We start from the raw sequence: 9768 nt of genomic DNA, 5'->3' as shown, positions 1-9768 counted from the left end.
GAGATTGCCTCAATTAACTCAGCTAGGGGCGTGCAGGCAGAGATGTGGACTGTATAAATTACCAGATGAGAAAAACATACGGAAAAAAAAAAAAAAAAAAACACCTTACAGAAGCAGATACAAATGGCACACTCCTAAGCCTTTGTGTAAACCTTTATGGTGTTAGGTGTAGCAAAGCAGGATTTAAGTTTCTGAAGACATATGGATTGTGCCTCTTTGCAGACGTCTTTAAATAAGGAGTTAATGTGCCTTTTGGATGGGTGTCAATGGAACAGTTAAGATGCTATAGTAAAATGATAAAGCTGTTCTGCTCAATTGTGTATACTAAGCCCTTTAAAATATGCAAAACAATACTGTTGGTGAGGTGCTGGAGTGGATGTAAATTAGCGATTCCCTGAATAAAACTGCATCAGCGTTTCAAGGTTGTAAACATTACATCAATGTGGTCTTACAGATATCTGTTTCAATGTTCATTACACTATCTCATTATTCACTGTATAAAAAAGGACTTGTACTGGTTGTGGGTGTTGCTGTGATAGCTGCATAAGTACAGCAGTGTTTTCATCTGCTGATCGGTGTGCGCCATAGCAAAGTTGCAGAATAAGCCATTGGATCTAACATTAACTGTGGTAAACGTCCCTCGGAATCTAAGACTAAACGAAAACTGGTAAGCGCATATTGCACTATGTGTGAATAGAAGAAGAATTTTCTGGATAATTCTGTTCAAAATACTGGTTGTCATCTCCAGTATGAAAAGTCCCTGGGCCTAGATCAGTGAAACTTCTACAGAAGTACAATTGTGACAGAAAAGTCTGTATGAAGAAGAGTTCCCAGAACCTGTATACCAAGTTTTAGTGAGCAGGATCATGTGTGTGTGTGTGGTGTGGTGTGTGCAATGTGGTGTAAAATCCCTTGTTATCCCTTCCAGTTTGGCTACGTATACTCATTAATGCTGCCATTCTTTTACTCTTTCATCCCAGTGTTGTGAAGAACCACTCCTAATTTCATAGAAATACTATCTGTGACTGACACAAACAGTCTATGGAAAATGTCTGAAAATTTAAGAGTTACTGACGAGTGCATGGGCCATGATATTTTAAAAATTCCATGGTAAGACATAGACCAGAGAGCTTAAGTTAAGTTAAGTCTTTATTTAAGGATTTTCACACGTACTCTCATCTTTCTATCTGTGCACATCTGGCCCTGCAACTTTTATGTGTTAATTCATGGCAGTGCAATGAAGTCAGTGGTATAATAATAAAGCAATATTCAGAATATTAAATTGCTCTGTGTTCACAAGTGCAAGATATTTTCCACAAACATCAACTATTTTCTTAGAAAGTTTCTGAAGCTCTGATAATCGATGACACAATATGCTACTCAAAAAATGCTTAAGTGTTTACTGTGTGCATTAGCATAGATGTGTTGACAAATGATTGCAACAAATATGTTTCAGTTGCACAACAAAATACAGTGGTCCCTCGCTATAACGCGGTTCACCTTTCGCGACCTCGCAATTTCGTGGATTTTTTTTAGTGCAATTTGGCATGCTTTTTTCTACAGCGCATTGTGTTCTGTGTCCTGATTAGCGCATTGTGTTCTGCGTCCTGATTGGCTGTAGACCATTGCCAATCAATCTCCTCCGTGTCGTGTCTCCTGTACAGTACAGAATGCGTTCAGCTTGCCAAATTTACATAAATCTTCGATCGCTAGCAGTGTGACTCTGAAGTGCTGTACTGTCTGTTTGCAAGTTTTCTCCCCAACAAACCCCACAATGTCGACGAAACGTTCTGCACCGTCAAAGGCACCTGCGGTAGCACCCAAAAGGCAGAGGAAGATGCTAACCATCGCACAAAAAGTTGGACTTCTGGACATGCTAAAGGAAGTTTTACAGCCTTAAAACATCTATAATAGTTGTAAAAAAATAAAGCTGACTACTTCGCAGATTTCGCCTATTGCGGGTTATTTTTAGAACGTAACTCCTGCGATTAATGAGGGACCACTGTAAATTGAAAGTGCTGATTCTTTAGGCCAAGTGCCTCTGCTCTGGATTGATAGAGACAGGCTCACTCTCATAATCAGAGCCAGGGTAGGTAGAGGTCTATTGTTGAAGATTGCTCCCCTTGATTTTTTTTTTTTTTTTTTTTTACCATAATCACTTGGCGTGGAACCTTTTTGGTATGGGGCAGAGAGCTTGTTGAGTTTTGCTCTCTGATGGAACACCTCATCAGCAGGTTTGAGAGAGTGGGGTGTGCATTTCAGACAGGTTAGCAGCATGGTCTCCCTGGTTAACATCCAACTGAGTTCATTAACTTGGTTGGTGCTTTGTCGCTGTCTGCCAGATTAGAACACATTTTATGTTTGAACGGAAGCTCCGGAAGAGATGTTTCCATGGTTACTGTCTGGCGTACAACGGTACACTCCTGTAAAAACTTGCAGTCACCATTTCAAAGGAATGACACATGTCCCAGTGACCTAAAGTTCACATGAAGCATTCTACAGACCTTTTTACCTGGAGGTCAGAGATGATTTTGTAGTGATGAAACCATGTATACGCCAAACACATCAAACTATTTGGTGTTGAAAGGATGCCTATTATCTTTCTTTGCTATCTTTGAAATCCTGAAGTCAGAAAAAGCAGACTGTCTATCACAGGTTATGCAGAGTTGCCTGGGAAAGAGCCCAGGATTTCCACGTCTGTTTGGCAGGAATATTCAAAGCTCGTGACTGCCAGGTATTCACCTGGTATCTGAGGCCAAAAAGAGATCAGCACTTGACGCTTAACCAAGCTGTGTAAGGGAGACAATTTCAATAGTTCAAAGAGGTATGCGACTGGAGTGTTGTTTTGATATGGCAGATCATCTGCCTCTCTGGCCTCTGCTGTTTTGCCTGCATCAAGAAACCATACCTCTGCTGGTCACATCCTTCATCAGCAAGTCAAGTTTGCAATTTTTTCCCCCTAACGTTCGAGGAATATTTGGAAATACAAATGTTTTATTTATCTTTAAAAACCATAGTCAGTGAGCATATCCCATCTATTGTTACGAACAAAGGGACAGACCTTGGTCTGTCAGTATCTCTAGTTTATATTGCCCCAGTGTCACGGGTCTGTGGGCGACGAGCATCGGTTCTAAGTTGACATTCACCTCCGTGACCTTTATGGCTCTAGAGAAGTTGTATGGGTGTGCTATGACAACATGGTGAGACATGTTGTCTGCCCTGTTATTTGCCCTCTCTTCTCTCTATTGGATGATAAAATTGTGGGGCTGGAACAGTAAACCTCATTGTTCGGTGAGGAGAAGCAGTTTGGGAATGGGGCTGTTCCAGTAAATTCATGCGGCTTTTGATCTGTCCCAGTTGTGAAGGGGCTCACACAGATGTAGAGATAGAAAGTGTTTGCAACGCCACATGATAACAAATACCTCATGTTCTCTTTGTGAATATCATCTTTCAAAGTCATGTAGTGCTCTACTGGCAAAAGATATGACGTGTCTATCTTTTTTTTGTCTTAGAGAGGAATGATACTGAATGTCACAGGGCAAGCATCCACCATGAACACCATTGGGTTACCGTAAGCTATTGTGATCTTGCTGATTAGATTCTATTTTGGATTGCTCACTGCCACATTCTGTTCATCATGCCCCTCAGATAGATTGCCTTTCCACCTGAGTTGCCATAGAGCAGCAGTAAATGTTGTGAAAAAAGGAATGACGATTATGAAATGAGGATTTAGTAGTATTCAGCCATATCCAACAGACTGTGAATTTCACCTGCATCTTCAGGATGCCTGGCTTACTGTATAGATGACGTGTTTTTTTTTTCCGGGTCAGATGATGTAACATATGCAGAGAAAACAAATCCGAAAAAACTCGCTTTTGGCTTGTTAATCTTAAATTTGTTAAGCTGCGGTTGAGGGCAAGGTTACCGTCTTTGATCCTGTAGACCACAGCAGTTGGGTTCCTGTTGGGATCTGTTTGTGTTGAACCATAAACACTGATGTCATCCCTTAGATGTATTTTTACTTTGGGAATTCCTTCGCATCCTTGTGGTAGATCACATCCTGAAATACCTCTGCGGCGGAGGAAATTCCAAAATTTTGAGGCACTTGGACTTCTTCAAATCCAAGTGAGCGGAAAGTGTGGCGATATATCAACTCTGGATGCAGCTCAATCCTGGCAACATCCAGCATTTAGATCTAGCTTTGAGAGTGTTGTTGCCCTATTGAGGTCATGGATGACATCGTTTGTAGTTGGGGAGAGGCGATACATGGAATGGACACATTTGTTTGGTGCGTGTGAGCAAAGAATTGCACGTTGTCTGGGTGTTCGAGTTTCGGTGATGTCTCATGTGGTGAAACTGAAGGTTTTAACTGCTATATGACGTCATTGCCTTCCAGGGATTTTACCTAAGTCGTAACCTTTTGTGAAGTGGCACTGTACTGAGGGGTTGAGTATTAGAGTCGATTTGTAGTTGAAGTTTGAAAGTTTTTGAGTTTGCCAATTCCGCAAACTCAAGTTCAGGATGGCAGTTTCAATTTCAGCTTTTCAGTCACAGTGCAGTGAGTGGAAGCAAAGGTCAAGGCATTAATGACTTTATTCATGCCAAATTGCAAAACTGTGTGGTATGTTTGGTCTCTCAAAAAACATGGCAGGTACCCTGGTTGTCCTTCACGTGTGATTTAAGACTGTAGGTTAACGTACCTAAAATGGTAGGTGCATGACTGCAGGAATATGAGGGAAGAAGAACTTTTTTGGCCTCAGCCCAAGCTTTGGCTGTAATGAGCTATAGATCATTTGACTCCAGTTGTTCATGACCATACTGTAAAATACATGGCCAAGTTGTTTATAATTTGCAGCTTAGCCTTATGCACGGAAGTTAGTATCTTGCTGGAGCGACTGCTTAAGGTGTCGCCACAACTTTACAATATCATGACCACAAAGTGTACAACAATTTTATTGTTAGTAGGAGATGCAGGCAGCCATTGGTAAAAATTAAATGACTGTTGGAATATCTTCTGATGTAAGACTGAATGGAGTTCAAGTCGTGTGAACTCACTGTCATGGTCATGGAACCATTCTGGAAGAACACAATGTTCATGACTTGACGCTCCAGGCATCCATATGATGAAGAGTAATCTGCAGCTATAACGGGATGGACCTGGTCAGCTATGTCAGGAAATGTCAGGAAATGTCAGGAAAACATCAGCACCACTACCTCCTCGCCCTCACCACCAGCCTGCACCTCTGAGATCAGGCACCATGACTGCTACCAGCCTGATGCACCAGGGTTTTGGGCTTGTCAGGCCAGACAATGTTCTTCCACTCTCAGTTGTCCAGTGTTGTTGATTGCTGGAGCCACTTAGCCTGTTCTTGTTTTGTGCAATAATGGATTCTAGTGTGGTTGACACAGTTCAGCTAGCCATTGTTGTGCTGTGCGGATATTATCCCCGGTTGTGACCTGCCTAGCTTGTTGGGTTGCTTGATTTTTCTCCTGATCTCTCTCATCAACAAACTATTTTCACCAAAAGGCCTGCCACAGACTAGATGTTTCCTGTTTGTTTGCACCATTGCGAGGAAACCAAAAACAATACTGCATATGAAAGAGTGTCTATTTCTGAGACCATTAACATACACCATACTTGTAACCCAGGATGGTACAGTGTTTTATTATGCATAGCAAACTGAATCAACAGGCAAGCACATGCAAGCAAGCAAGCATAAAAATACACGTACAAATGTGCTGTGACAAAGCACCAAGATTTCCAGTCACAAATTACAGTCTTTCTCATTTAGTCTTTGATCGTTGATTATTTTTATCTTTTGTTGTCATGCCTGCAAACATTACCTGCTAACAGCTGTGCATTCTTGATTTGAACCAGTTGAATTAGCTACTGCCACTGTACAGACATAGTTCTGTAAAGGAAAACTGACTTCCTGGAATTTCAGAGACGACATTAGACTACATCAATGCATCGTGACATAGGGTTGTTTTTTTTTGTGTGTGTGTGACCCTAATTATACACAGAACATTAAGCATTTATCCTCCAGCTTAGAGTTTCTTCAGGGGGAGAAAAACAGTTTTTGATCAGGGTTTAGGCAACAACCCTGCAGGACCACAACATACTTTCACTTTGGTTTACCCCATGCTTTTATTACGTGTATATAAGACGTATAAAACCTACATGTGTACGTGAAGAAAATTCTGTACCTCTCTTCTACTTCACTGTACCGTGCATGCACCTTACCAAAACATCTGCCAAAACATAAACTTGGATGAAGTAAATGGAGGGGGGGGGGATTATAAATTGGACCTTTTCCCTAGTGATGAGGTGAAAAATGAAACAGGGCGTGGGTGGGGCTGTGGGTAAAAGACATCTGCTATGAGAAGAGGGTATTCATGAAGTTATGCAGACCTGAAAGAGACAGACACTGAAGAGAGACGAGGAACGCACCACTGATAAAATGACTGATTTCTAGTTACTCGCTGATGATTTTCCAATGAAGTAATCATTCCGACTCAGCAGTTGGTTACAATCCACTTGCGAAAAAATATGAAAATGCTTGGACAAGAACATGTGAGATTTCAACACATCATCTGAAAAATTCTGGAGGAACTGAGTTATTTGAAGGAAATATATTTTTCATCGCTTCAATCCTTTCACAAGCAACAGAAAACGCTGTGCCTCAGATACCTCTAAAACAATTTTCACAATAAGTTAGAACAAAGATTATTCAATCTACCTCATTAATCTTGCATGCATCTTTTTTTTTTTTTTTTTCTTTTGGAACTTGCATACTGTCAAAGCTTACATTAGATGCTTTGTTACCTTTGAATATTTCTCTTTGATATGAGGATGCATGCTAAAACAAGAGGGGGAATTCCTTTTAATGATTTTTTAATGACAGGGGATCTGCTGAGGGCTTACCAAGCTGCCATTTAAGGGGATATTCTCATGACGTCAATGAGTGCACAGGAGAAAACCACTGGAGTAATTGCATCTGTGTTTCTGCCTTCATTTACGTAATGAAACAGGGCAGGTGTACTGAGAACAATGGGCTTTTGTTGTTGTTGTTGTTGTTTGTTTTTCCATGGATTCCCCATCATGGACAACAGTAGTTTGCTATACTACTGAAGTGTAAGGTCTCTGTCTACCTCTTAGCTGCCATGTGCACCTGTTTTTTTTTTTTTTTTCCTGGACACATATGTACTGACGTTCTTTCAATAAATATAATTTTCTGCCTTCAGTATATGTGCGAGTGCATTTTCTACAACTATGTGTTGTCTCTTGCTCAAATGTACAGTTCTGTTATTCAAGTTCAAGTTTTAGATAGAAAGCAACTTGAACGATCGGCTACAGAGAACATGTATGTGAGTAACATGTCTCAGTCACAGTCTGTGTTCGAAGCCAAGTTCCAATTTATGAACCACACTTTTTATCTACAATTTTGTCTTTTCAAAGTTTCCCCAGAAAGTAAAAATGCATTGGTCACATAACATTGATTGTCCCTGTTGGCTGGCCTGTTCGCAAGACAGTATCATTTGTACGAATTATGAATGACACAGCTGAGAAGTAAGAGCGGAGTTGTACCTTGTGTGACGGCAGGCCCCTGGAAAATCAACACAGTGTTGAAATTACAAAGACGCATGGTGAGATGCCCTCAATGGAAACTCTAAGGAGGCATGGCTGACAGCTCGTTCAGGGGGCGGCACCCGCAGCTCATGGAAACCCATCTGCCGCAGGGAGTGACTGCCACTAGCTGGGTAGGGCAGAGGAGACATACTCACTATAGACTCAGGTTTCCATCCCGGCCTAAGAGTCTTGAAGCCAGCTGCGTCACCTGCTCCTTCCCTGAGCTGCTGACTATCCCAAGGCCCTGGATCCTCCAAAGATCACCCCTGCACAGTGCACTGCTATACATTTACCCCCCTCGCGCTGGCACATGTTTTGGGCTGAAATGGTTACCCGGCAACTCGTCTCCTCTCCACCCCGTGACACTTGGAAGATTTTTTCTTAGTAGAGTCGTGTGAGGAGAGGAGGTTATTCGTGGTAAGCTAGATAAAATTTACAACCAAATAACTGCTAGGTGAAATATGTGAAATACGTCCTTTAGAATGGGATTCCTTTGATTTCCTCCTACTTAAAAAAAAGTTAAAAGTTAAAAGCATGCACGGTGCTCTACAACGTTTCTTTTTTTCTTTTTCTTTATTGGAAAAATACTGGAAAGAATTTAAATGGGAGGTATGTCAAGAATGTTTTCTTAAGATAAAAAGAATAATAATAAAAAATGGTTTATTTTCATAAAAGTCCAAACCTAAAAAAAATAGCTCGATTTTCCAGTCCAAATGTATCGGTTGATCTCATTTATAGCAATCACAAAATCTCTAAGCTTTTACAATAACAGCAACATCATTAACCAAACCTAGATTCAAAATATTTTCATTCATTAATGAACCTGAACTTTGTATATCTATGATTCGCCTGAGAAACGTGATTAACGACCATTGTAACATACCCTTTGCTCACCGCCATCTATAGTAACTGTCACAGGTCTGACTGGCAAAGTGGTAGCTCATCTGTCAATTTCTCAACAAGATATGAAGTAAAATCAAAACAAAATAATGTTTTGTACCTGGTCTTCCCCCCGAGGCATCCCTGAGCTGTCTCCAGATAGACTGGTATTGTTTCCACATTTACAAAAATAAAACGTGCGGCTTTGTCGAGTCTCAGATTTACATGAATCTGTCTCTCCCCTCATCTGTCATTCTGTGCATTATGCATAATCTATCAACTCCTGTAAAACACACCTGGACATGTGGTAAGAGCCAGTGACAAGCTAACTGACATCCAAAACAAACACTGCTGAGAGGTATCTGAGGTAAACGTTGTCTGGGAAGGCAAAGCTAGAGCGGTTGCTTGGATGGACAACATTTTGATACACAAGATTTCAGATAACTGCAAATCCATCTATCAACAGACTAGCAGTTTAAAAACAAATGTAGAGCATGTTTACAGATGCAACATGTAGATTAAGGTAGTATAAGAACAAATGAATCCTTTTATATAATAAACTCTGTGTATAGCATGCACATTCAAATTACATATGCAGAGATGAATTACGCATTTTCCACACTAAAGGTCAGCTGTGAACGGAGAAGACAAGCATTACATATGCCAATGATTCACGTCTCTGACATTGATCAGAAACAAGCAGACATGAAGATAATCCTGCAAAGGTGTCCAGAAACCATTCCCACCCTTTCGTCCTGTCAGTCCAAACCTAGTTAGACGCATTGCCTTGGTTGTCGTCCTCTAGCTTTGCCTACTGATCTTTTTTCAAAATTTTGATGTTGGACAGAGAAATTCTGGAGAAATGAGCACCAACTGTTATGTTAATGAAACGTGATGGTATCATCTAGTAACATGCAACAAGCGCACATGCTCTAAGAAACTGAGCTTTTGATTTGACCTTCATTTTGACCTTCCAAACTCAGACAGAGGATATACACTCAAAGTTTTGTTGCAGAACAAAATGTTAACTGAATCACAAAAATGAATGATTTGAGCTACAGAGATCCTGACTGTTTCTAGCGTACAAGACTAAAAATGGCTTTTTCCAAACACTAAGAACAGGATACACAATAACCCCATGCAGATCAAGTTAAAGGTTTGTTTTGTTTTTTGTTTTTTTGTTGTCTTGCCGTCCAAATGTCTCCGGACAGTGTTCACACTAACTGATAGAGTGTTTGGACCCAGCATACAGTATAAGA

This window comes from Chanos chanos, chromosome 1 (genome assembly GCF_902362185.1).
Source record: "Chanos chanos chromosome 1, fChaCha1.1, whole genome shotgun sequence".
NCBI classification, from domain to species: Eukaryota; Metazoa; Chordata; class Actinopteri; order Gonorynchiformes; family Chanidae; genus Chanos; species Chanos chanos.
The sequence above is the reverse complement of the archived record's forward strand: the minus strand, read 5'-3'. Positions refer to the sequence as shown.